This window comes from Pleurodeles waltl, chromosome 5, assembly GCF_031143425.1.
Source record: "Pleurodeles waltl isolate 20211129_DDA chromosome 5, aPleWal1.hap1.20221129, whole genome shotgun sequence".
Taxonomy (NCBI): Eukaryota; Metazoa; Chordata; class Amphibia; order Caudata; family Salamandridae; genus Pleurodeles; species Pleurodeles waltl.
The window spans coordinates 1,611,049,105-1,611,075,141 of NC_090444.1; the positions used below are offsets into that span (position 1 = coordinate 1,611,049,105).

Below are 26,037 nucleotides of genomic sequence, written 5' to 3' on the forward strand. Positions count from 1 at the left end.
AAATGCACACTGATGCCAGTGTACATTTTATTGTAAAATACACCACAGAGGGCACCTTAGAGGTGCCCCCCTGAAACTTAACCGACTATCTGTGTAGGCTGACTGGTTCCAGCAGCCTGCCACACTAGAGACATGTTGCTGGCCCCATGGGGAGAGTGCCTTTGTCACTCTGAGGCCAGTAACAAAGCCTGCACTGGGTGGAGATGCTAACACCTCCCCCAGGCAGGAGCTGTAACACCTGGCGGTGAGCCTCAAAGGCTCACCCCTTTGTCACAGCACCGCAGGACACTCCAGCTAGTGGAGTTGCCCGCCCCCTCCGGCCCCCACTTTTGGCGGCAAGGCCGGAGAAAATAATGAGAATAACAAGGAGGAGTCACTGGCCAGTCAGGACAGCCCCTAAGGTGTCCTGAGCTGAGGTGACTCTAACTTTTAGAAATCCTCCATCTTGCAGATGGAGGATTCCCCCAATAGGATTAGGGATGTGACCCCCTCCCCTTGGGAGGAGGCACAAAGAGGGTGTACCCACCCTCAGGGCTAGTAGCCATTGGCTACTAACCCCCCAGACCTAAACACGCCCTTAAATTTAGTATTTAAGGGCTTCCCTGAACCTAAGATTTTAGATTCCTGCAACTACAAGAAGAAGGACTGCCGAGCTGACAAACCCCTGCAGAGGAAGAACAGAAGACACCAACTGCCTTGGCCCCAGACTTACCGGCCTGTCTCCTGCCTTCCAAAGAACCTGCTCCAGCGACGCTTTCCAAGGGACCAGCGACCTCTGAATCCTCTGAGGACTGCCCTGCTTCGAAAAAGACAAGAAACTCCCGAGGACAGCGGCACTGCTCCAAAAGAACTGCAACTTTGTTACAAGGAGCAGATTTAAAGACCCCTGCAACTCCCCGCAAGAAGCGTGAGACTTGCAACACTGCACCCGGGGACCCCGACTGGTGGAGAACAACTAACTCAGGGAGGACCCTCCGGCGACTCTACGACTGTGAGTAACCAAAGTTGTCCCCCCTGAGCCCCCACAGCGACGCCTGCAGAGGGAATCCCCAGGCTCCCCCTGACCGCGACTGTCTGAACTCCATTTCCCGACGGCTGGAAAAGACCCTGCACCCGCAGCCCCCAGCCCCTAAAGAAACGGAATTTCTGTGCAGGAGTGACCCCCAGGAGGCCCTCTCCCTTGCCCAGGTGGTGGCTACCCCGAGGAGCCCCCCCCTTGCCTGCCTGCATCGCTGAAGAGACCCCTTGGTCTCCCATTGAAACCTGAAGGAAACCCGACGCGTGTTTGCACACTGCACCCGGCCGCCCCCGCGCTGCTGAGGGTGTACTTTCTGTGCTACTTTGTGTCCCCCCCGGTGCCCTACAAAACCCCCCTGGTCTGCCCTCCGAAGACGCGGGTACTTACCTGCTGGCAGACTGGAACCGGGGCACCCCCTTCTCTCCATTATAGCCTATGTGTTTTGGGCACCTCTTTGACCTTTGCACCTGACCGGCCCTGAGCTGCTGGTGTGATAACTTTGGGGTTGCTCTGAACCCCCAACGGTGGGCTACCTTGGACCAAAAACTGAAAACTGTAAGTGACTTACTTACCTGTGAAAACTAACAATAACTTACCTCCCCCAGGAACTGTGAAAATTGCACTGTGTCCACTTTTAAAACAGCTTATTGTGTTTTATGTGAAAAGTATACATGCTAAAGTAATGATTCAAAGTTCCTAGAGTACTTACCTGCAATACCTTTCAAAAGAGCTATTACATGTAAAATTTGAACCTGTGGTTCTTAAAATAAACTAAGAAAAGATATTTTTCTATAACAAAACCTATTGGCTGGATTTGTCTCTGAGTGTGTGTACCTCATTTATTGTCTATGTGTATGTACAACAAATGCTTAACACTACTCCTTGGATAAGCCTACTGCTCGACCACACTACCACAAAATAGAGCATTAGTATTATCTCTTTTTACCACTATTTTACCTCTAAGGGGAACCCTTGGACTCTGTGCATGCTATTCCTTACTTTGAAATAGCACATACAGAGCCAACTTCCTACATTGGTGGATCAGCGGTGGGGTACAAGACTTTGCATTTGCTGGACTACTCAGCCAATACCTGATCACACGACAAATTCCAAAATTGTCATTAGAAATTGATGTTTGCAATTTGAAAAGTTTTCTAAATTCTTAAAAGTCCTGCTAGGGCCTTGTGTTAGTCCCTGTTAGCATTTCTTTTAGAGTTTAAAAGTTTGTAAAAGTTTGAATTAGATTCTAGAACTAGTTTTAGATTCTTAAAAGCATTCCAACTTTTAGAAAAATAATGTCTAGTACAGAGATGAATGTGGTGGAACTCGACACCACACCTTACCTCCATCTCCAGATGAAAGAGCTAAGGTCACTCTGTAACATAAGAAAAATAACAATGGGCTCCAGACCTACCAAAGTACAGCTCCAGGAGCTGTTGGCAGAGTATGATAGAGCCAACCCCTCTGTGGATAACACAGAGGAGGATGATAGTGAACTGGAGGAAGAATCCCCTCCACCAGTCCTATCTAGGGAGAACAGGGCTTCTCAAGCCCTGACTCCAAAAATAATAGTCAGAGATACTGGCTCCCTCACAGGAGGGTCCAGCCTCTCTGAAATCACTGAGGATAACTCCAGTGAAGAGGACATCCAGTTAGCCAGGATGGCCAAAAGATTGGCTTTGGAAAAACAGATCCTAGCCATAGAAAGGGAAAGACAAGAGATGGGCCTAGGACCCATCAATGGTGGCAGCAACATAACTAGGGTCAGAGATTCTCCTGACATGTTGAAAATCCCCAAAGGGATTGTAACTAAATATGAAGATGGTGATAACATCACCAAATGGTTCACAGCTTTTGAGAGGGCTTGTGAAACCAGAAAAGTGAACAAATCTCACTGGGGTGCTCTCCTTTGGGAAATGTTCACAGGAAAGTGTAGGGATAGACTCCTCACACTCTCTAAAAAAGATGCAGAATCTTATGACCTCATGAAGGGTACCCTGATTGAGGGCTTTGGATTCTCCACTGAGGAGTATAGGATTAGATTCAGGGGGGCTCAAAAATCCTCGAGCCAGACCTGGGTTGACTTTGTAGACTACTCAGTAAAAACACTAGATGGTTGGATTCAAGGCAATGGTGTAAATGACTATGATGGGCTGTACAATTTATTTGTGAAAGAACACCTATTAAGTAATTGTTTCAATGATAAACTGCATCAGCATCTGGTGGACCTAGGACCAATTTCTCCCCAAGAATTGGGAAAGAAGGCGGACCATTGGGTCAAGACTAGGGTGTCCAAAACTTCCACAGGGGGTGACCAAAAGAAAGGGGTCACAAAACCTCCCCAGGGGAAAGGTGGTGAGACAGCCAAAAACAAAGATAGTAAAGAGTCTTCTACAGGCCCCCAAAAACCTGCACCGGAGGGTGGGCCCAGAGCCTCTTCACAATAGAATTCTGGGTACAAGGGTAAAAACTTTGATCCCAAAAAGGCCTGGTGTCGTAACTGTAGTCAGTCTGGACACCAAACTGGAGACAAGGCCTGTCCCAAGAAAGATACCACTTCTAACTCCCATCCAGCTAAAACTGGAATGGCCAGTCTCCAAGTGGGATCAACAGTGTGCCCAGAGCAAATCAGGTGTCACACTGAAGCTACATTAGTCTCTGAGGGTGGGGTGGATTTAGCCACACTGGCTGCCTGGCCCCCTAACATGCAAAAATACAGGCAGCAGCTCTTAATTAATGGGACAAGTGTAGAGGGCCTGAGGGATACAGGTGCCAGTGTCACCATGGTGACAGAGAAACTGGTTTCCCCTGGCCAATACCTGGCTGGACAAACTTATCCAGTCACCAACGCTGACAATCAGACTAAAGTACATCCCATGGCTATGGTAACTTTAGAGTGGGGAGGGGTCAAAGGCCTGAAACAGGTGGTGGTCTCCTCAAATATCCCAGTAGACTGTTTGCTTGGAAATGACCTGGAGTCCTCAGCATGGGCTGAGGTAGAACTGAAAACCCATGCAGCCATGCTGGGTATCCCTGAACTGGTGTGTGTCAAGACTAGGGCACAGTGCAAGGCACAGGGTGAAAAAGTAGAGCTGGAGTCTGGAAAAATGGCCCAGCCTACCAAGAGAAAAGGAAAGTCAGCTGGGAAACCAGGTGCAACACAACACCAAAAAGAGAACCTCTCTTCTCAGGAAGAAGTTCTGCCCTCTGAGGGAACTGAGCCTATGGAGCTGGAACCTTATCAGGTTGAGCTCTTGGGCCCAGGGGGACCCTCAAGGGAAGAGTTGTGTAAGGGACAAGAAACCTGTCCCTCTCTTGAAGGCCTTAGGCAGCAAGCTGCTGAAGAGTCCAAAGGCAAGAAAAATGGAACACATAGGGTCTATTGGGAAGATGGACTCCTGTACACTGAGGCAAGAGATCCCAAACCTGGTGCCACTAGGAGAGTGGTAGTGCCTCAGGGTTTCAGAGAGTTTATTCTGACCTTAGCCCATAATATTCCCCTTGCTGGGCATTTGGGACAAACCAAGACGTGGGAGAGGTTAGTCAACCACTTCTACTGGCCCAATATGTCCCAGAAGGTTAAGGAGTTTTGCCTCTCCTGCCCCACCTGTCAATCCAGTGGTAAGACAGGTGGGCATCCAAAGGCCCCCCTCATTCCACTTCCAGTGGTGGGGGTCCCCTTTGAAAGAGTGGGTGTGGACATAGTGGGTCCACTGGAACCTCCCACAGCCTCAGGAAATATGTACATCCTAGTAGTAGTGGATCATGCTACTAGGTATCCTGAAGCTATTTCCCTTAGGTCGACTACTGCCCCTGCAATAGCCAAGGTCCTCATTGGTATCTTTACCAGAGTGGGTTTCCCTAAGGAGGTGGTGTCTGACAGAGGTACCAACTTCATGTCAGCATACCTAAAACACATGTGGAATGAGTGTGGAGTGACTTACAAATTCACTACACCATATCATCCACAAACTAATGGCCTTGTTGAGAGATTCAACAAGACATTAAAGGGCATGATCATGGGGCTCCCAGAAAAACTCAAAAGGAGATGGGATGTCCTCCTGCCATGTCTGCTTTTTGCTTACAGAGAGGTGCCTCAGAAGGGAGTAGGATTCTCACCCTTTGAACTTCTGTTTGGCCACCCTGTAAGGGGACCACTTGCTCTTGTTAAAGAAGGCTGGGAGAGACCTCTTCATGAGCCTAAACAAGACATAGTGGACTATGTACTTGGCCTTCGCTCAAGAACGGCAGAGTACATGGAAAAGGCAAGTAAAAACCTTGAGGCCAGCCAACAACTCCAGAAGTTGTGGTATGACCAAAAGGCTGCACTGGTTGAATTTCAACCAGGGCAGAAAGTCTGGGTTCTGGGGCCTGTGGCTCCCAGGGCACTTCAGGACAAATGGAGTGGCCCTTACCCAGTACTAGAGAAGAAGAGTCAGGTCACCTACCTGGTGGACCTGGGCACAAGCAGGAGCCCCAAGAGGGTGATCCATGTGAACCGCCTTAAGCTCTTCCATGACAGGGCTGATGTAAATCTGTTGATGGTAACAGATGAGGACCAGGAAGCTGAGAGTGAGCCTCTCCCTGATCTCCTCTCATCAGACCCTAAAGATGGCTCAGTAGATGGAGTGATCTACTCAGACACCCTCTCTAGCCAACAGCAGTCTGACTGCAGGAAGGTCCTGCAGCAGTTTGCTGAACTCTTTTCCCCTGGTCAGACACACCTGTGTACCCATGATGTGGACACAGGAGACAGCATGCCTGTCAAAAACAAAATATTTAGACAGTCTGACCAAGTTAAGGAAAGCATCAAGGTGGAAGTCCACAAGATGCTGGAATTGGGAGTAATTGAGTACTCTGACAGCCCCTGGGCTAGCCCAGTGGTCTTAGTCCCCAAACCTCACACCAAAGAAGGGAAGAGAGAGATGAGGTTTTGTGTGGACTACAGAGGTCTCAACTCTGTCACCAAGACAGATGCTCATCCCATTCCTAGAGCTGATGAGCTAATAGACAAATTAGGGGCTGCCAAATTCTTAAGTACCTTTGACTTAACAGCAGGGTACTGGCAAATCAAAATGGCCCCTGGAGCAAAAGAAAAGACAGCATTCTCCACACCTGATGGGCATTATCAGTTCACTGTTATGCCCTTTGGTTTAAAGAATGCCCCTGCCACCTTCCAAAGGTTGGTGAATCAAGTCCTTGCTGGGTTGGAATCCTTTAGTGCAGCTTATCTTGATGATATTGCTGTCTTCAGCTCCACCTGGCAGGATCACCTGGTCCACCTGAAGAAGGTTTTGAAGGCCCTGCAATCTGCAGGCCTCTCTATCAAGGCATCCAAATGCCAGATAGGGCAGGGAACTGTGGTTTACTTGGGACACCTTGTAGGTGGAGGCCAAGTTCAGCCACTCCAACCCAAGATCCAGACTATTCTGGACTGGGTAGCTCCAAAAACCCAGACTCAAGTCAGGGCATTCCTTGGCTTGACTGGGTACTATAGGAGGTTTGTGAAGGGATATGGATCCATTGTGACAGCCCTCACAGAACTCACCTCCAAGAAAATGCCCAAGAAAGTAAACTGGACTGTAGAATGCCAACAGGCCTTTGACACCCTGAAGCAAGCTATGTGCACAGCACCAGTTCTAAAAGCTCCAGATTACTCCAAGCAATTCATTGTGCAAACAGATGCCTCTGAACATGGGATAGGGGCAGTTTTGTCCCAAACAAATGATGATGGCCATGACCAGCCTGTTGCTTTCATTAGCAGGAGGTTACTCCCCAGGGAGCAGCGTTGGAGTGCCATTGAGAGGGAGGCCTTTGCTGTGGTTTGGTCCCTGAAGAAGTTGAGACCATACCTCTTTGGTACTCACTTCCTAGTTCAGACTGACCACAGACCTCTCAGATGGCTGATGCAAATGAAAGGTGAAAATCCAAAACTGTTGAGGTGGTCCATCTCCCTACAGGGAATGGACTTTGTAGTGGAACACAGACCTGGGACTGCCCATGCCAATGCAGATGGCCTTTCCAGGTTCTTCCACTTAGAAAATGAAGACTCTCTTGGGAAAGGTTAGTCTCATCCTCTTTCGTTTGGGGGGGGGGGTTGTGTAAGGAAATGCCTCCTTGGCATGGTTACCCCCTGACTTTTTGCCTTTGCTGATGCTATGTTTTGAATTGAAAGTGTGCTGAGGCCTGCTAACCAGGCCCCAGCACCAGTGTTCTTTCCCTAACCTGTACTTTTGATTCCACAATTGGCACACCCTGGCATCCAGATAAGTCCCTTGTAACTGGTACCTCTGGTACCAAGGGCCCTGATGCCAGGGAAGGTCTCTAAGGGCTGCAGCATGTATTATGCCACCCTAGAGACCCCTCACTCAGCACAGACACACTGCTTACCAGCTTGTGTGTGCTAGTGAGAACAAAATGAGTAAGTCGACATGGCACTCCCCTCAGGGTGCCATGCCAGCCTCTCACTGCCTATGCAGTATAGGTAAGACACCCCTCTAGCAGGCCTTACAGCCCTAAGGCAGGGTGCAATATACCATAGGTGAGGGTACCAGTGCATGAGCACTGTGCCCCTACAGTGTCTAAGCAAAACCTTAGACATTGTAAGTGCAGGGTAGCCATAAGAGTATATGGTCTGGGAGTCTGTTTTACACGAACTCCACAGCACCATAATGGCTACACTGAAAACTGGGAAGTTTGGTATCAAACTTCTCAGCACAATAAATGCACACTGATGCCAGTGTACATTTTATTGTAAAATACACCACAGAGGGCACCTTAGAGGTGCCCCCCTGAAACTTAACCGACTATCTGTGTAGGCTGACTGGTTCCAGCAGCCTGCCACACTAGAGACATGTTGCTGGCCCCATGGGGAGAGTGCCTTTGTCACTCTGAGGCCAGTAACAAAGCCTGCACTGGGTGGAGATGCTAACACCTCCCCCAGGCAGGAGCTGTAACACCTGGCGGTGAGCCTCAAAGGCTCACCCCTTTGTCACAGCACCGCAGGACACTCCAGCTAGTGGAGTTGCCCGCCCCCTCCGGCCCCGGCCCCCACCTTTGGCGGCAAGGCCGGAGAAAATAATGAGAATAACAAGGAGGAGTCACTGGCCAGTCAGGACAGCCCTTAAGGTGTCCTGAGCTGAGGTGACTCTAACTTTTAGAAATCCTCCATCTTGCAGATGGAGGATTCCCCCAATAGGATTAGGGATGTGACCCCCTCCCCTTGGGAGGAGGCACAAAGAGGGTGTACCCACCCTCAGGGCTAGTAGCCATTGGCTACTAACCCCCCAGACCTAAACACGCCCTTAAATTTAGTATTTAAGGGCTTCCCTGAACCTAAGATTTTAGATTCCTGCAACTACAAGAAGAAGAACTGCCGAGCTGACAAACCCCTGCAGAGGAAGAACAGAAGACACCAACTGCCTTGGCCCCAGACTTACCGGCCTGTCTCCTGCCTTCCTAAGAACCTGCTCCAGCGACGCTTTCCAAGGGACCAGCGACCTCTGAATCCTCTGAGGACTGCCCTGCTTCGAAAAAGACAAGAAACTCCCGAGGACAGCGGCACTGCTCCAAAAGAACTGCAACTTTGTTACAAGGAGCAGATTTAAAGACCCTGCAACTCCCCGCAAGAAGCGTGAGACTTGCAACACTGCACCCGGCGACCCCGACTGGTGGAGAACAACTAACTCAGGGAGGACCCTCCGGCGACTCTACGACTGTGAGTAACCAAAGTTGTCCCCCCTGAGCCCCCACAGCGACGCCTGCAGAGGGAATCCCCAGGCTCCCCCTGACCGCGACTGTCTGAACTCCATTTCCCGACGGCTGGAAAAGACCCTGCACCCGCAGCCCCCAGCCCCTAAAGAAACGGAACTTCTGTGCAGGAGTGACCCCCAGGAGGCCCTCTCCCTTGCCCAGGTGGTGGCTACCCCGAGGAGCCCCCCCCTTGCCTGCCTGCATCGCTGAAGAGACCCCTTGGTCTCCCATTGAAACCTGAAGGAAACCCGACGCGTGCTTGCACACTGCACCCGGCCGCCCCCGCGCTGCTGAGGGTGTACTTTCTGTGCTACTTTGTGTCCCCCCCGGTGCCCTACAAAAACCCCCTGGTCTGCCCTCCGAAGACGCGGGTACTTACCTGCTGGCAGACTGGAACCGGGGCACCCCCTTCTCTCCATTATAGCCTATGTGTTTTGGGCACCTCTTTGACCTTTTCACCTGACCGGCCCTGAGCTGCTGGTGTGATAACTTTGGGGTTGCTCTGAACCCCCAACGGTGGGCTACCTTGGACCAAAAACTGAAAACTGTAAGTGACTTACTTACCTGTGAAAACTAACAATAACTTACCTCCCCCAGGAACTGTGAAAATTGCACTGTGTCCACTTTTAAAACAGCTTATTGTGTTTTATGTGAAAAGTATACATGCTAAAGTAATGATTCAAAGTTCCTAGAGTACTTACCTGCAATACCTTTCAAAAGAGCTATTACATGTAAAATTTGAACCTGTGGTTCTTAAAATAAACTAAGAAAATATATTTTTCTATAACAAAACCTATTGGCTGGATTTGTCTCTGAGTGTGTGTACCTCATTTATTGTCTATGTGTATGTACAACAAATGCTTAACACTACTCCTTGGATAAGCCTACTGCTCGACCACACTACCACAAAATAGAGCATTAGTATTATCTCTTTTTACCACTATTTTACCTCTAAGGGGAACCCTTGGACTCTGTGCATGCTATTCCTTACTTTGAAATAGCACATACAGAGCCAACTTCCTACATTGGGGGATCAGCGGTGGGGTACAAGACTTTGCATTTGCTGGACTACTCAGCCAATACCTGATCACACGACAAATTCCAAAATTGTCATTAGAAATTGATGTTTGCAATTTGAAAAGTTTTCTAAATTCTTTAAAGTCCTGCTAGGGCCTTGTGTTAGTCCCTGTTAGCATTTCTTTTAGAGTTTAAAAGTTTGTAAAAGTTTGAATTAGATTCTAGAACTAGTTTTAGATTCTTAAAAGCATTCCAACTTTTAGGAGAATAATGTCTAGTACAGAGATGAATGTGGTGGAACTCGACACCACACCTTACCTCCATCTCCAGATGAAAGAGCTAAGATCACTCTGTAACATAAGAAAAATAACAATGGGCTCCAGACCTACCAAAGTACAGCTCCAGGAGCTGTTGGCAGAGTATGATAGAGCCAACCCCTCTGTGGATAACACAGAGGAGGATGATAGTGAACTGGAGGAAGAATCCCCTCCACCAGTCCTATCTAGGGAGAACAGGGCTTCTCAAGCCCTGACTCCAAAAATAATAGTCAGAGATACTGGCTCCCTCACAGGAGGGTCCAGCCTCTCTGAAATCACTGAGGATAACTCCAGTGAAGAGGACATCCAGTTAGCCAGGATGGCCAAAAGATTGGCTTTGGAAAAACAGATCCTAGCCATAGAAAGGGAAAGACAAGAGATGGGCCTAGGACCCATCAATGGTGGCAGCAACATAACTAGGGTCAGAGATTCTCCTGACATGTTGAAAATCCCCAAAGGGATTGTAACTAAATATGAAGATGGTGATGACATCACCAAATGGTTCACAGCTTTTGAGAGGGCTTGTGAAACCAGAAAAGTGAACAAATCTCACTGGGGTGCTCTCCTTTGTGAAATGTTCACAGGAAAGTGTAGGGATAGACTCCTCACACTCTCTAAAAAAGATGCAGAATCTTATGACCTCATGAAGGGTACCCTGATTGAGGGCTTTGGATTCTCCACTGAGGAGTATAGGATTAGATTCAGGGGGGCTCAAAAATCCTCGAGCCAGACCTGGGTTGACTTTGTAGACTACTCAGTAAAAACACTAGATGGTTGGATTCAAGGCAATGGTGTAAATGACTATGATGGGCTGTACAATTTATTTGTGAAAGAACACCTATTAAGTAATTGTTTCAATGATAAACTGCATCAGCATCTGGTGGACCTAGGACCAATTTCTCCCCAAGAATTGGGAAAGAAGGCGGACCATTGGGTCAAGACTAGGGTGTCCAAAACTTCCACAGGGGGTGACCAAAAGAAAGGGGTCACAAAACCTCCCCAGGGGAAAGGTGGTGAGACAGCCAAAAACAAAGATAGTAAAGAGTCTTCTACAGGCCCCCAAAAACCTGCACAGGAGGGTGGGCCCAGAGCCTCTTCACAAAACAATTCTGGGTACAAGGGTAAAAACTTTGATCCCAAAAAGGCCTGGTGTCGTAACTGTAGTCAGTCTGGACACCAAACTGGAGACAAGGCCTGTCCCAAGAAAGATACCACTTCTAACTCCCATCCAGCTAAAACTGGAATGGCCAGTCTCCAAGTGGGATCAACAGTGTGCCCAGAGCAAATCAGGTGTCACACTGAAGCTACATTAGTCTCTGAGGGTGGGGTGGATTTAGCCACACTGGCTGCCTGGCCCCCTAACATGCAAAAATACAGGCAGCAGCTCTTAATTAATGGGACAAGTGTAGAGGGCCTGAGGGATACAGGTGGCAGTGTCACCATGGTGACAGAGAAACTGGTTTCCGCTGGCCAATACCTGGCTGGACAAACTTATCCAGTCACCAACGCTGACAATCAGACTAAAGTACATCCCATGGCTATGGTAACTTTAGAGTGGGGAGGGGTCAAAGGCCTGAAACAGGTGGTGGTCTCCTCAAATATCCCAGTAGACTGTTTGCTTGGAAATGACCTGGAGTCCTCAGCATGGGCTGAGGTAGAACTGAAAACCCATGCAGCCATGCTGGGTATCCCTGAACTGGTGTGTGTCAAGACTAGGGCACAGTGCAAGGCACAGGGTGAAAAAGTAGAGCTGGAGTCTGGAAAAATGGCCCAGCCTACCAAGAGAAAAGGAAAGTCAGCTGGGAAACCAGGTGCAACACAACACCAAAAAGAGAACCTCTCTTCTCAGGAAGAAGTTCTGCCCTCTGAGGGAACTGAGCCTATGGAGCTGGAACCTTATCAGGTTGAGCTCTTGGGCCCAGGGGGACCCTCAAGGGAAGAGTTGTGTAAGGGACAAGAAACCTGTCCCTCTCTTGAAGGCCTTAGGCAGCAAGCTGCTGAAGAGTCCAAAGGCAAGAAAAATGGAACACATAGGGTCTATTGGGAAGATGGACTCCTGTACACTGAGGCAAGAGATCCCAAACCTGGTGCCACTAGGAGAGTGGTAGTGCCTCAGGGTTTCAGAGAGTTTATTCTGACCTTAGCCCATAATATTCCCCTTGCTGGGCATTTGGGACAAACCAAGACGTGGGAGAGGTTAGTCAACCACTTCTACTGGCCCAATATGTCCCAGAAGGTTAAGGAGTTTTGCCTCTCCTGCCCCACCTGTCAATCCAGTGGTAAGACAGGTGGGCATCCAAAGGCCCCCCTCATTCCACTTCCAGTGGTGGGGGTCCCCTTTGAAAGAGTGGGTGTGGACATAGTGGGTCCACTGGAACCTCCCACAGCCTCAGGAAATATGTACATCCTAGTAGTAGTGGATCATGCTACTAGGTATCCTGAAGCTATTTCCCTTAGGTCGACTACTGCCCCTGCAGTAGCCAAGGCCCTCATTGGTATCTTTACCAGAGTGGGTTTCCCTAAGGAGGTGGTGTCTGACAGAGGTACCAACTTCATGTCAGCATACCTAAAACACATGTGGAATGAGTGTGGAGTGACTTACAAATTCACTACACCATATCATCCACAAACTAATGGCCTTGTTGAGAGATTCAACAAGACATTAAAGGGCATGATCATGGGGCTCCCAGAAAAACTCAAAAGGAGATGGGATGTCCTCCTGCCATGTCTGCTTTTCGCTTACAGAGAGGTGCCTCAGAAGGGAGTAGGATTCTCACCCTTTGAACTTCTGTTTGGCCACCCTGTAAGGGGACCACTTGCTCTTGTTAAAGAAGGCTGGGAGAGACCTCTTCATGAGCCTAAACAAGACATAGTGGACTATGTACTTGGCCTTCGCTCAAGAACGGCAGAGTACATGGAAAAGGCAAGTAAAAACCTTGAGGCCAGCCAACAACTCCAGAAGTTGTGGTATGACCAAAAGGCTGCACTGGTTGAATTTCAACCAGGGCAGAAAGTCTGGGTTCTGGGGCCTGTGGCTCCCAGGGCACTTCAGGACAAATGGAGTGGCCCTTACCCAGTACTAGAGAAGAAGAGTCAGGTCACCTACCTGGTGGACCTGGGCACAAGCAGGAGCCCCAAGAGGGTGATCCATGTGAACCGCCTTAAGCTCTTCCATGACAGGGCTGATGTAAATCTGTTGATGGTAACAGATGAGGACCAGGAAGCTGAGAGTGAGCCTCTCCCTGATCTCCTCTCATCAGACCCTAAAGATGGCTCAGTAGATGGAGTGATCTACTCAGACACCCTCTCTAGCCAACAGCAGTCTGACTGCAGGAAGGTCCTGCAGCAGTTTGCTGAACTCTTTTCCCTAACCCCTGGTCAGACACACCTGTGTACCCATGATGTGGACACAGGAGACAGCATGCCTGTCAAAAACAAAATATTTAGACAGTCTGACCAAGTTAAGGAAAGCATCAAGGTGGAAGTCCACAAGATGCTGGAATTGGGAGTAATTGAGTACTCTGACAGCCCCTGGGCTAGCCCAGTGGTCTTAGTCCCCAAACCTCACACCAAAGAAGGGAAGAGAGAGATGAGGTTTTGTGTGGACTACAGAGGTCTCAACTCTGTCACCAAGACAGATGCTCATCCCATTCCTAGAGCTGATGAGCTAATAGACAAATTAGGGGCTGCCAAATTCTTAAGTACCTTTGACTTAACAGCAGGGTACTGGCAAATCAAAATGGCCCCTGGAGCAAAAGAAAAGACAGCATTCTCCACACCTGATGGGCATTATCAGTTCACTGTTATGCCCTTTGGTTTAAAGAATGCCCCTGCCACCTTCCAAAGGTTGGTGAATCAAGTCCTTGCTGGGTTGGAATCCTTTAGTGCAGCTTATCTTGATGATATTGCTGTCTTCAGCTCCACCTGGCAGGATCACCTGGTCCACCTGAAGAAGGTTTTGAAGGCCCTGCAATCTGCAGGCCTCTCTATCAAGGCATCCAAATGCCAGAAAGGGCAGGGAACTGTGGTTTACTTGGGACACCTTGTAGGTGGAGGCCAAGTTCAGCCACTCCAACCCAAGATCCAGACTATTCTGGACTGGGTAGCTCCAAAAACCCAGACTCAAGTCAGGGCATTCCTTGGCTTGACTGGGTACTATAGGAGGTTTGTGAAGGGATATGGATCCATTGTGACAGCCCTCACAGAACTCACCTCCAAGAAAATGCCCAAGAAAGTAAACTGGACTGTAGAATGCCAACAGGCCTTTGACACCCTGAAGCAAGCTATGTGCACAGCACCAGTTCTAAAAGCTCCAGATTACTCCAAGCAATTCATTGTGCAAACAGATGCCTCTGAACATGGGATAGGGGCAGTTTTGTCCCAAACAAATGATGATGGCCATGACCAGCCTGTTGCTTTCATTAGCAGGAGGTTACTCCCCAGGGAGCAGCGTTGGAGTGCCATTGAGAGGGAGGCCTTTGCTGTGGTTTGGTCCCTGAAGAAGTTGAGACCATACCTCTTTGGTACTCACTTCCTAGTTCGGACTGACCACAGACCTCTCAGATGGCTGATGCAAATGAAAGGTGAAAATCCAAAACTGTTGAGGTGGTCCATCTCCCTACAGGGAATGGACTTTGTAGTGGAACACAGACCTGGGACTGCCCATGCCAATGCAGATGGCCTTTCCAGGTTCTTCCACTTAGAAAATGAAGACTCTCTTGGGAAAGGTTAGTCTCATCCTCTTTCGTTTGGGGGGGGGGTTGTGTAAGGAAATGCCTCCTTGGCATGGTTACCCCCTGACTTTTTGCCTTTGCTGATGCTATGTTTTGAATTGAAAGTGTGCTGAGGCCTGCTAACCAGGCCCCAGCACCAGTGTTCTTTCCCTAACCTGTACTTTTGATTCCACAATTGGCACACCCTGGCATCCAGATAAGTCCCTTGTAACTGGTACCTCTGGTACCAAGGGCCATGATGCCAGGGAAGGTCTCTAAGGGCTGCAGCATGTATTATGCCACCCTAGAGACCCCTCACTCAGCACAGACACACTGCTTACCAGCTTGTGTGTGCTAGTGAGAACAAAATGAGTAAGTCGACATGGCACTCCCCCTCAGGGTGCCATGCCAGCCTCTCACTGCCTATGCAGTATAGGTAAGACACCCCTCTAGCAGGCCTTACAGCCCTAAGGCAGGGTGCAATATACCATAGGTGAGGGTACCAGTGCATGAGCACTGTGCCCCTACAGTGTCTAAGCAAAACCTTAGACATTGTAAGTGCAGGGTAGCCATAAGAGTATATGGTCTGGGAGTCTGTTTTACACGAACTCCACAGCACCATAATGGCTACACTGAAAACTGGGAAGTTTGGTATCAAACTTCTCAGCACAATAAATGCACACTGATGCCAGTGTACATTTTATTGTAAAATACACCACAGAGGGCACCTTAGAGGTGCCCCCCTGAAACTTAACCGACTATCTGTGTAGGCTGACTGGTTCCAGCAGCCTGCCACACTAGAGACATGTTGCTGGCCCCATGGGGAGAGTGCCTTTGTCACTCTGAGGCCAGTAACAAAGCCTGCACTGGGTGGAGATGCTAACACCTCCCCCAGGCAGGAGCTGTAACACCTGGCGGTGAGCCTCAAAGGCTCACCCCTTTGTCACAGCACCGCAGGACACTCCAGCTAGTGGAGTTGCCCGCCCCCTCCGGCCCCCACTTTTGGCGGCAAGGCCGGAGAAAATAATGAGAATAACAAGGAGGAGTCACTGGCCAGTCAGGACAGCCCCTAAGGTGTCCTGAGCTGAGGTGACTCTAACTTTTAGAAATCCTCCATCTTGCAGATGGAGGATTCCCCCAATAGGATTAGGGATGTGACCCCCTCCCCTTGGGAGGAGGCACAAAGAGGGTGTACCCACCCTCAGGGCTAGTAGCCATTGGCTACTAACCCCCCAGACCTAAACACGCCCTTAAATTTAGTATTTAAGGGCTTCCCTGAACCTAAGATTTTAGATTCCTGCAACTACAAGAAGAAGGACTGCCGAGCTGACAAACCCCTGCAGAGGAAGAACAGAAGACACCAACTGCCTTGGCCCCAGACTTACCGGCCTGTCTCCTGCCTTCCAAAGAACCTGCTCCAGCGACGCTTTCCAAGGGACCAGCGACCTCTGAATCCTCTGAGGACTGCCCTGCTTCGAAAAAGACAAGAAACTCCCGAGGACAGCGGCACTGCTCCAAAAGAACTGCAACTTTGTTACAAGGAGCAGATTTAAAGACCCCTGCAACTCCCCGCAAGAAGCGTGAGACTTGCAACACTGCACCCGGGGACCCCGACTGGTGGAGAACAACTAACTCAGGGAGGACCCTCCGGCGACTCTACGACTGTGAGTAACCAAAGTTGTCCCCCCTGAGCCCCCACAGCGACGCCTGCAGAGGGAATCCCCAGGCTCCCCCTGACCGCGACTGTCTGAACTCCATTTCCCGACGGCTGGAAAAGACCCTGCACCCGCAGCCCCCAGCCCCTAAAGAAACGGAATTTCTGTGCAGGAGTGACCCCCAGGAGGCCCTCTCCCTTGCCCAGGTGGTGGCTACCCCGAGGAGCCCCCCCCTTGCCTGCCTGCATCGCTGAAGAGACCCCTTGGTCTCCCATTGAAACCTGAAGGAAACCCGACGCGTGTTTGCACACTGCACCCGGCCGCCCCCGCGCTGCTGAGGGTGTACTTTCTGTGCTACTTTGTGTCCCCCACGGTGCCCTACAAAACCCCCCTGGTCTGCCCTCCGAAGACGCGGGTACTTACCTGCTGGCAGACTGGAACCGGGGCACCCCCTTCTCTCCATTATAGCCTATGTGTTTTGGGCACCTCTTTGACCTTTGCACCTGACCGGCCCTGAGCTGCTGGTGTGATAACTTTGGGGTTGCTCTGAACCCCCAACGGTGGGCTACCTTGGACCAAAAACTGAAAACTGTAAGTGACTTACTTACCTGTGAAAACTAACAATAACTTACCTCCCCCAGGAACTGTGAAAATTGCACTGTGTCCACTTTTAAAACAGCTTATTGTGTTTTATGTGAAAAGTATACATGCTAAAGTAATGATTCAAAGTTCCTAGAGTACTTACCTGCAATACCTTTCAAAAGAGCTATTACATGTAAAATTTGAACCTGTGGTTCTTAAAATAAACTAAGAAAAGATATTTTTCTATAACAAAACCTATTGGCTGGATTTGTCTCTGAGTGTGTGTACCTCATTTATTGTCTATGTGTATGTACAACAAATGCTTAACACTACTCCTTGGATAAGCCTACTGCTCGACCACACTACCACAAAATAGAGCATTAGTATTATCTCTTTTTACCACTATTTTACCTCTAAGGGGAACCCTTGGACTCTGTGCATGCTATTCCTTACTTTGAAATAGCACATACAGAGCCAACTTCCTACATTGGTGGATCAGCGGTGGGGTACAAGACTTTGCATTTGCTGGACTACTCAGCCAATACCTGATCACACGACAAATTCCAAAATTGTCATTAGAAATTGATGTTTGCAATTTGAAAAGTTTTCTAAATTCTTTAAAGTCCTGCTAGGGCCTTGTGTTAGTCCCTGTTAGCATTTCTTTTAGAGTTTAAAAGTTTGTAAAAGTTTGAATTAGATTCTAGAACTAGTTTTAGATTCTTAAAAGCATTCCAACTTTTAGAAAAATAATGTCTAGTACAGAGATGAATGTGGTGGAACTCGACACCACACCTTACCTCCATCTCCAGATGAAAGAGCTAAGGTCACTCTGTAACATAAGAAAAATAACAATGGGCTCCAGACCTACCAAAGTACAGCTCCAGGAGCTGTTGGCAGAGTATGATAGAGCCAACCCCTCTGTGGATAACACAGAGGAGGATGATAGTGAACTGGAGGAAGAATCCCCTCCACCAGTCCTATCTAGGGAGAACAGGGCTTCTCAAGCCCTGACTCCAAAAATAATAGTCAGAGATACTGGCTCCCTCACAGGAGGGTCCAGCCTCTCTGAAATCACTGAGGATAACTCCAGTGAAGAGGACATCCAGTTAGCCAGGATGGCCAAAAGATTGGCTTTGGAAAAACAGATCCTAGCCATAGAAAGGGAAAGACAAGAGATGGGCCTAGGACCCATCAATGGTGGCAGCAACATAACTAGGGTCAGAGATTCTCCTGACATGTTGAAAATCCCCAAAGGGATTGTAACTAAATATGAAGATGGTGATAACATCACCAAATGGTTCACAGCTTTTGAGAGGGCTTGTGAAACCAGAAAAGTGAACAAATCTCACTGGGGTGCTCTCCTTTGGGAAATGTTCACAGGAAAGTGTAGGGATAGACTCCTCACACTCTCTAAAAAAGATGCAGAATCTTATGACCTCATGAAGGGTACCCTGATTGAGGGCTTTGGATTCTCCACTGAGGAGTATAGGATTAGATTCAGGGGGGCTCAAAAATCCTCGAGCCAGACCTGGGTTGACTTTGTAGACTACTCAGTAAAAACACTAGATGGTTGGATTCAAGGCAATGGTGTAAATGACTATGATGGGCTGTACAATTTATTTGTGAAAGAACACCTATTAAGTAATTGTTTCAATGATAAACTGCATCAGCATCTGGTGGACCTAGGACCAATTTCTCCCCAAGAATTGGGAAAGAAGGCGGACCATTGGGTCAAGACTAGGGTGTCCAAAACTTCCACAGGGGGTGACCAAAAGAAAGGGGTCACAAAACCTCCCCAGGGGAAAGGTGGTGAGACAGCCAAAAACAAAGATAGTAAAGAGTCTTCTACAGGCCCCCAAAAACCTGCACCGGAGGGTGGGCCCAGAGCCTCTTCACAATAGAATTCTGGGTACAAGGGTAAAAACTTTGATCCCAAAAAGGCCTGGTGTCGTAACTGTAGTCAGTCTGGACACCAAACTGGAGACAAGGCCTGTCCCAAGAAAGATACCACTTCTAACTCCCATCCAGCTAAAACTGGAATGGCCAGTCTCCAAGTGGGATCAACAGTGTGCCCAGAGCAAATCAGGTGTCACACTGAAGCTACATTAGTCTCTGAGGGTGGGGTGGATTTAGCCACACTGGCTGCCTGGCCCCCTAACATGCAAAAATACAGGCAGCAGCTCTTAATTAATGGGACAAGTGTAGAGGGCCTGAGGGATACAGGTGCCAGTGTCACCATGGTGACAGAGAAACTGGTTTCCCCTGGCCAATACCTGGCTGGACAAACTTATCCAGTCACCAACGCTGACAATCAGACTAAAGTACATCCCATGGCTATGGTAACTTTAGAGTGGGGAGGGGTCAAAGGCCTGAAACAGGTGGTGGTCTCCTCAAATATCCCAGTAGACTGTTTGCTTGGAAATGACCTGGAGTCCTCAGCATGGGCTGAGGTAGAACTGAAAACCCATGCAGCCATGCTGGGTATCCCTGAACTGGTGTGTGTCAAGACTAGGGCACAGTGCAAGGCACAGGGTGAAAAAGTAGAGCTGGAGTCTGGAAAAATGGCCCAGCCTACCAAGAGAAAAGGAAAGTCAGCTGGGAAACCAGCTGCAACACAACACCAAAAAGAGAACCTCTCTTCTCAGGAAGAAGTTCTGCCCTCTGAGGGAACTGAGCCTATGGAGCTGGAACCTTATCAGGTTGAGCTCTTGGGCCCAGGGGGACCCTCAAGGGAAGAGTTGTGTAAGGGACAAGAAACCTGTCCCTCTCTTGAAGGCCTTAGGCAGCAAGCTGCTGAAGAGTCCAAAGGCAAGAAAAATGGAACACATAGGGTCTATTGGGAAGATGGACTCCTGTACACTGAGGCAAGAGATCCCAAACCTGGTGCCACTAGGAGAGTGGTAGTGCCTCAGGGTTTCAGAGAGTTTATTCTGACCTTAGCCCATAATATTCCCCTTGCTGGGCATTTGGGACAAACCAAGACGTGGGAGAGGTTAGTCAACCACTTCTACTGGCCCAATATGTCCCAGAAGGTTAAGGAGTTTTGCCTCTCCTGCCCCACCTGTCAATCCAGTGGTAAGACAGGTGGGCATCCAAAGGCCCCCCTCATTCCACTTCCAGTGGTGGGGGTCCCCTTTGAAAGAGTGGGTGTGGACATAGTGGGTCCACTGGAACCTCCCACAGCCTCAGGAAATATGTACATCCTAGTAGTAGTGGATCATGCTACTAGGTATCCTGAAGCTATTTCCCTTAGGTCGACTACTGCCCCTGCAGTAGCCAAGGCCCTCATTGGTATCTTTACCAGAGTGGGTTTCCCTAAGGAGGTGGTGTCTGACAGAGGTACCAACTTCATGTCAGCATACCTAAAACACATGTGGAATGAGTGTGGAGTGACTTACAAATTCACTACACCATATCATCCACAAACTAATGGCCTTGTTGAGAGATTCAACAAGACATTAAAGGGCATGATCATGGGGCTCCCAGAAAAACTCAAAAGGAGATGGGATGTCCTCCTGCCATGTCTGCTTTTCGCTTACAGAGAGGTGCCTCAGAAGGGAGTAGGATTCTCACCCTTTGAACTTCTGTTTGGCCACCCTGTAAGGGGACCACTTGCTCTTGTTAAAGAAGGCTGGGAGAGACCTCTTCATGAGCCTAAACAAGACATAGTGGACTATGTACTTGGCCTTCGCTCAAGAACGGCAGAGTACATGGAAAAGGCAAGTAAAAACCTTGAGGCCAGCCAACAACTCCAGAAGTTGTGGTATGACCAAAAGGCTGCACTGGTTGAATTTCAACCAGGGCAGAAAGTCTGGGTTCTGGGGCCTGTGGCTCCCAGGGCACTTCAGGACAAATGGAGTGGCCCTTACCCAGTACTAGAGAAGAAGAGTCAGGTCACCTACCTGGTGGACCTGGGCACAAGCAGGAGCCCCAAGAGGGTGATCCATGTGAACCGCCTTAAGCTCTTCCATGACAGGGCTGATGTAAATCTGTTGATGGTAACAGATGAGGACCAGGAAGCTGAGAGTGAGCCTCTCCCTGATCTCCTCTCATCAGATCCTAAAGATGGCTCAGTAGATGGAGTGATCTACTCAGACACCCTCTCTAGCCAACAGCAGTCTGACTGCAGGAAGGTCCTGCAGCAGTTTGCTGAACTCTTTTCCCTAACCCCTGGTCAGACACACCTGTGTACCCATGATGTGGACACAGGAGACAGCATGCCTGTCAAAAACAAAATATTTAGACAGTCTGACCAAGTTAAGGAAAGCATCAAGGTGGAAGTCCACAAGATGCTGGAATTGGGAGTAATTGAGTACTCTGACAGCCCCTGGGCTAGCCCAGTGGTCTTAGTCCCCAAACCTCACACCAAAGAAGGGAAGAGAGAGATGAGGTTTTGTGTGGACTACAGAGGTCTCAACTCTGTCACCAAGACAGATGCTCATCCCATTCCTAGAGCTGATGAGCTAATAGACAAATTAGGGGCTGCCAAATTCTTAAGTACCTTTGACTTAACAGCAGGGTACTGGCAAATCAAAATGGCCCCTGGAGCAAAAGAAAAGACAGCATTCTCCACACCTGATGGGCATTATCAGTTCACTGTTATGCCCTTTGGTTTAAAGAATGCCCCTGCCACCTTCCAAAGGTTGGTGAATCAAGTCCTTGCTGGGTTGGAATCCTTTAGTGCAGCTTATCTTGATGATATTGCTGTCTTCAGCTCCACCTGGCAGGATCACCTGGTCCACCTGAAGAAGGTTTTGAAGGCCCTGCAATCTGCAGGCCTCTCTATCAAGGCATCCAAATGCCAGAAAGGGCAGGGAACTGTGGTTTACTTGGGACACCTTGTAGGTGGAGGCCAAGTTCAGCCACTCCAACCCAAGATCCAGACTATTCTGGACTGGGTAGCTCCAAAAACCCAGACTCAAGTCAGGGCATTCCTTGGCTTGACTGGGTACTATAGGAGGTTTGTGAAGGGATATGGATCCATTGTGACAGCCCTCACAGAACTCACCTCCAAGAAAATGCCCAAGAAAGTAAACTGGACTGTAGAATGCCAACAGGCCTTTGACACCCTGAAGCAAGCTATGTGCACAGCACCAGTTCTAAAAGCTCCAGATTACTCCAAGCAATTCATTGTGCAAACAGATGCCTCTGAACATGGGATAGGGGCAGTTTTGTCCCAAACAAATGATGATGGCCATGACCAGCCTGTTGCTTTCATTAGCAGGAGGTTACTCCCCAGGGAGCAGCGTTGGAGTGCCATTGAGAGGGAGGCCTTTGCTGTGGTTTGGTCCCTGAAGAAGTTGAGACCATACCTCTTTGGTACTCACTTCCTAGTTCAGACTGACCACAGACCTCTCAGATGGCTGATGCAAATGAAAGGTGAAAATCCAAAACTGTTGAGGTGGTCCATCTCCCTACAGGGAATGGACTTTGTAGTGGAACACAGACCTGGGACTGCCCATGCCAATGCAGATGGCCTTTCCAGGTTCTTCCACTTAGAAAATGAAGACTCTCTTGGGAAAGGTTAGTCTCATCCTCTTTCGTTTGGGGGGGGGGGTTGTGTAAGGAAATGCCTCCTTGGCATGGTTACCCCCTGACTTTTTGCCTTTGCTGATGCTATGTTTTGAATTGAAAGTGTGCTGAGGCCTGCTAACCAGGCCCCAGCACCAGTGTTCTTTCCCTAACCTGTACTTTTGATTCCACAATTGGCACACCCTGGCATCCAGATAAGTCCCTTGTAACTGGTACCTCTGGTACCAAGGGCCCTGATGCCAGGGAAGGTCTCTAAGGGCTGCAGCATGTATTATGCCACCCTAGAGACCCCTCACTCAGCACAGACACACTGCTTACCAGCTTGTGTGTGCTAGTGAGAACAAAATGAGTAAGTCGACATGGCACTCCCCTCAGGGTGCCATGCCAGCCTCTCACTGCCTATGCAGTATAGGTAAGACACCCCTCTAGCAGGCCTTACAGCCCTAAGGCAGGGTGCAATATACCATAGGTGAGGGTACCAGTGCATGAGCACTGTGCCCCTACAGTGTCTAAGCAAAACCTTAGACATTGTAAGTGCAGGGTAGCCATAAGAGTATATGGTCTGGGAGTCTGTTTTACACGAACTCCACAGCACCATAATGGCTACACTGAAAACTGGGAAGTTTGGTATCAAACTTCTCAGCACAATAAATGCACACTGATGCCAGTGTACATTTTATTGTAAAATACACCACAGAGGGCACCTTAGAGGTGCCCCCCTGAAACTTAACCGACTATCTGTGTAGGCTGACTGGTTCCAGCAGCCTGCCACACTAGAGACATGTTGCTGGCCCCATGGGGAGAGTGCCTTTGTCACTCTGAGGCCAGTAACAAAGCCTGCACTGGGTGGAGATGCTAACACCTCCCCCAGGCAGGAGCTGTAACACCTGGCGGTGAGCCTCAAAGGCTCACCCCTTTGTCACAGCACCGCAGGACACTCCAGCTAGTGGAGTTGCCCGCCCCCTCCGGCCCCCACTTTTGGCGGCAAGGCCGGAGAAAATAATGAGAATAACAAGGAGGAGTCACTGGCCAGTCAGGACAGCCCCTAAGGTGTCCTGAGCTGAGGTGACTCTAACTTTTAGAAATCCTCCATCTTGCAGATGGAGGATTCCCCCAATAGGATTAGGGATGTGACCCCCTCCCCTTGGGAGGAGGCACAAAGAGGGTGTACCCACCCTCAGGGCTAGTAGCCATTGGCTACTAACCCCCCAGACCTAAACACGCCCTTAAATTTAGTATTTAAGGGCTTCCCTGAACCTAAGATTTTAGATTCCTGCAACTACAAGAAGAAGGACTGCCGAGCTGACAAACCCCTGCAGAGGAAGAACAGAAGACACCAACTGCCTTGGCCCCAGACTTACCGGCCTGTCTCCTGCCTTCCAAAGAACCTGCTCCAGCGACGCTTTCCAAGGGACCAGCGACCTCTGAATCCTCTGAGGACTGCCCTGCTTCGAAAAAGACAAGAAACTCCCGAGGACAGCGGCACTGCTCCAAAAGAACTGCAACTTTGTTACAAGGAGCAGATTTAAAGACCCCTGCAACTCCCCGCAAGAAGCGTGAGACTTGCAACACTGCACCCGGGGACCCCGACTGGTGGAGAACAACTAACTCAGGGAGGACCCTCCGGCGACTCTACGACTGTGAGTAACCAAAGTTGTCCCCCCTGAGCCCCCACAGCGACGCCTGCAGAGGGAATCCCCAGGCTCCCCCTGACCGCGACTGTCTGAACTCCATTTCCCGACGGCTGGAAAAGACCCTGCACCCGCAGCCCCCAGCCCCTAAAGAAACGGAATTTCTGTGCAGGAGTGACCCCCAGGAGGCCCTCTCCCTTGCCCAGGTGGTGGCTACCCCGAGGAGCCCCCCCCTTGCCTGCCTGCATCGCTGAAGAGACCCCTTGGTCTCCCATTGAAACCTGAAGGAAACCCGACGCGTGTTTGCACACTGCACCCGGCCGCCCCCGCGCTGCTGAGGGTGTACTTTCTGTGCTACTTTGTGTCCCCCACGGTGCCCTACAAAACCCCCCTGGTCTGCCCTCCGAAGACGCGGGTACTTACCTGCTGGCAGACTGGAACCGGGGCACCCCCTTCTCTCCATTATAGCCTATGTGTTTTGGGCACCTCTTTGACCTTTGCACCTGACCGGCCCTGAGCTGCTGGTGTGATAACTTTGGGGTTGCTCTGAACCCCCAACGGTGGGCTACCTTGGACCAAAAACTGAAAACTGTAAGTGACTTACTTACCTGTGAAAACTAACAATAACTTACCTCCCCCAGGAACTGTGAAAATTGCACTGTGTCCACTTTTAAAACAGCTTATTGTGTTTTATGTGAAAAGTATACATGCTAAAGTAATGATTCAAAGTTCCTAGAGTACTTACCTGCAATACCTTTCAAAAGAGCTATTACATGTAAAATTTGAACCTGTGGTTCTTAAAATAAACTAAGAAAAGATATTTTTCTATAACAAAACCTATTGGCTGGATTTGTCTCTGAGTGTGTGTACCTCATTTATTGTCTATGTGTATGTACAACAAATGCTTAACACTACTCCTTGGATAAGCCTACTGCTCGACCACACTACCACAAAATAGAGCATTAGTATTATCTCTTTTTACCACTATTTTACCTCTAAGGGGAACCCTTGGACTCTGTGCATGCTATTCCTTACTTTGAAATAGCACATACAGAGCCAACTTCCTACATTGGTGGATCAGCGGTGGGGTACAAGACTTTGCATTTGCTGGACTACTCAGCCAATACCTGATCACACGACAAATTCCAAAATTGTCATTAGAAATTGATGTTTGCAATTTGAAAAGTTTTCTAAATTCTTTAAAGTCCTGCTAGGGCCTTGTGTTAGTCCCTGTTAGCATTTCTTTTAGAGTTTAAAAGTTTGTAAAAGTTTGAATTAGATTCTAGAACTAGTTTTAGATTCTTAAAAGCATTCCAACTTTTAGAAAAATAATGTCTAGTACAGAGATGAATGTGGTGGAACTCGACACCACACCTTACCTCCATCTCCAGATGAAAGAGCTAAGGTCACTCTGTAACATAAGAAAAATAACAATGGGCTCCAGACCTACCAAAGTACAGCTCCAGGAGCTGTTGGCAGAGTATGATAGAGCCAACCCCTCTGTGGATAACACAGAGGAGGATGATAGTGAACTGGAGGAAGAATCCCCTCCACCAGTCCTATCTAGGGAGAACAGGGCTTCTCAAGCCCTGACTCCAAAAATAATAGTCAGAGATACTGGCTCCCTCACAGGAGGGTCCAGCCTCTCTGAAATCACTGAGGATAACTCCAGTGAAGAGGACATCCAGTTAGCCAGGATGGCCAAAAGATTGGCTTTGGAAAAACAGATCCTAGCCATAGAAAGGGAAAGACAAGAGATGGGCCTAGGACCCATCAATGGTGGCAGCAACATAACTAGGGTCAGAGATTCTCCTGACATGT

General features: G+C 49.0%; 1 protein-coding gene across 4 annotated transcripts in view; it reads left to right on the top strand.

The window, feature by feature from the left end:
- Positions 1–26,037, top strand: part of GREB1 (growth regulating estrogen receptor binding 1) — a 932,876-nt gene that overhangs the window by 584,473 nt on the left and 322,366 nt on the right. The gene's annotated exons all lie outside the window — the stretch shown is intronic.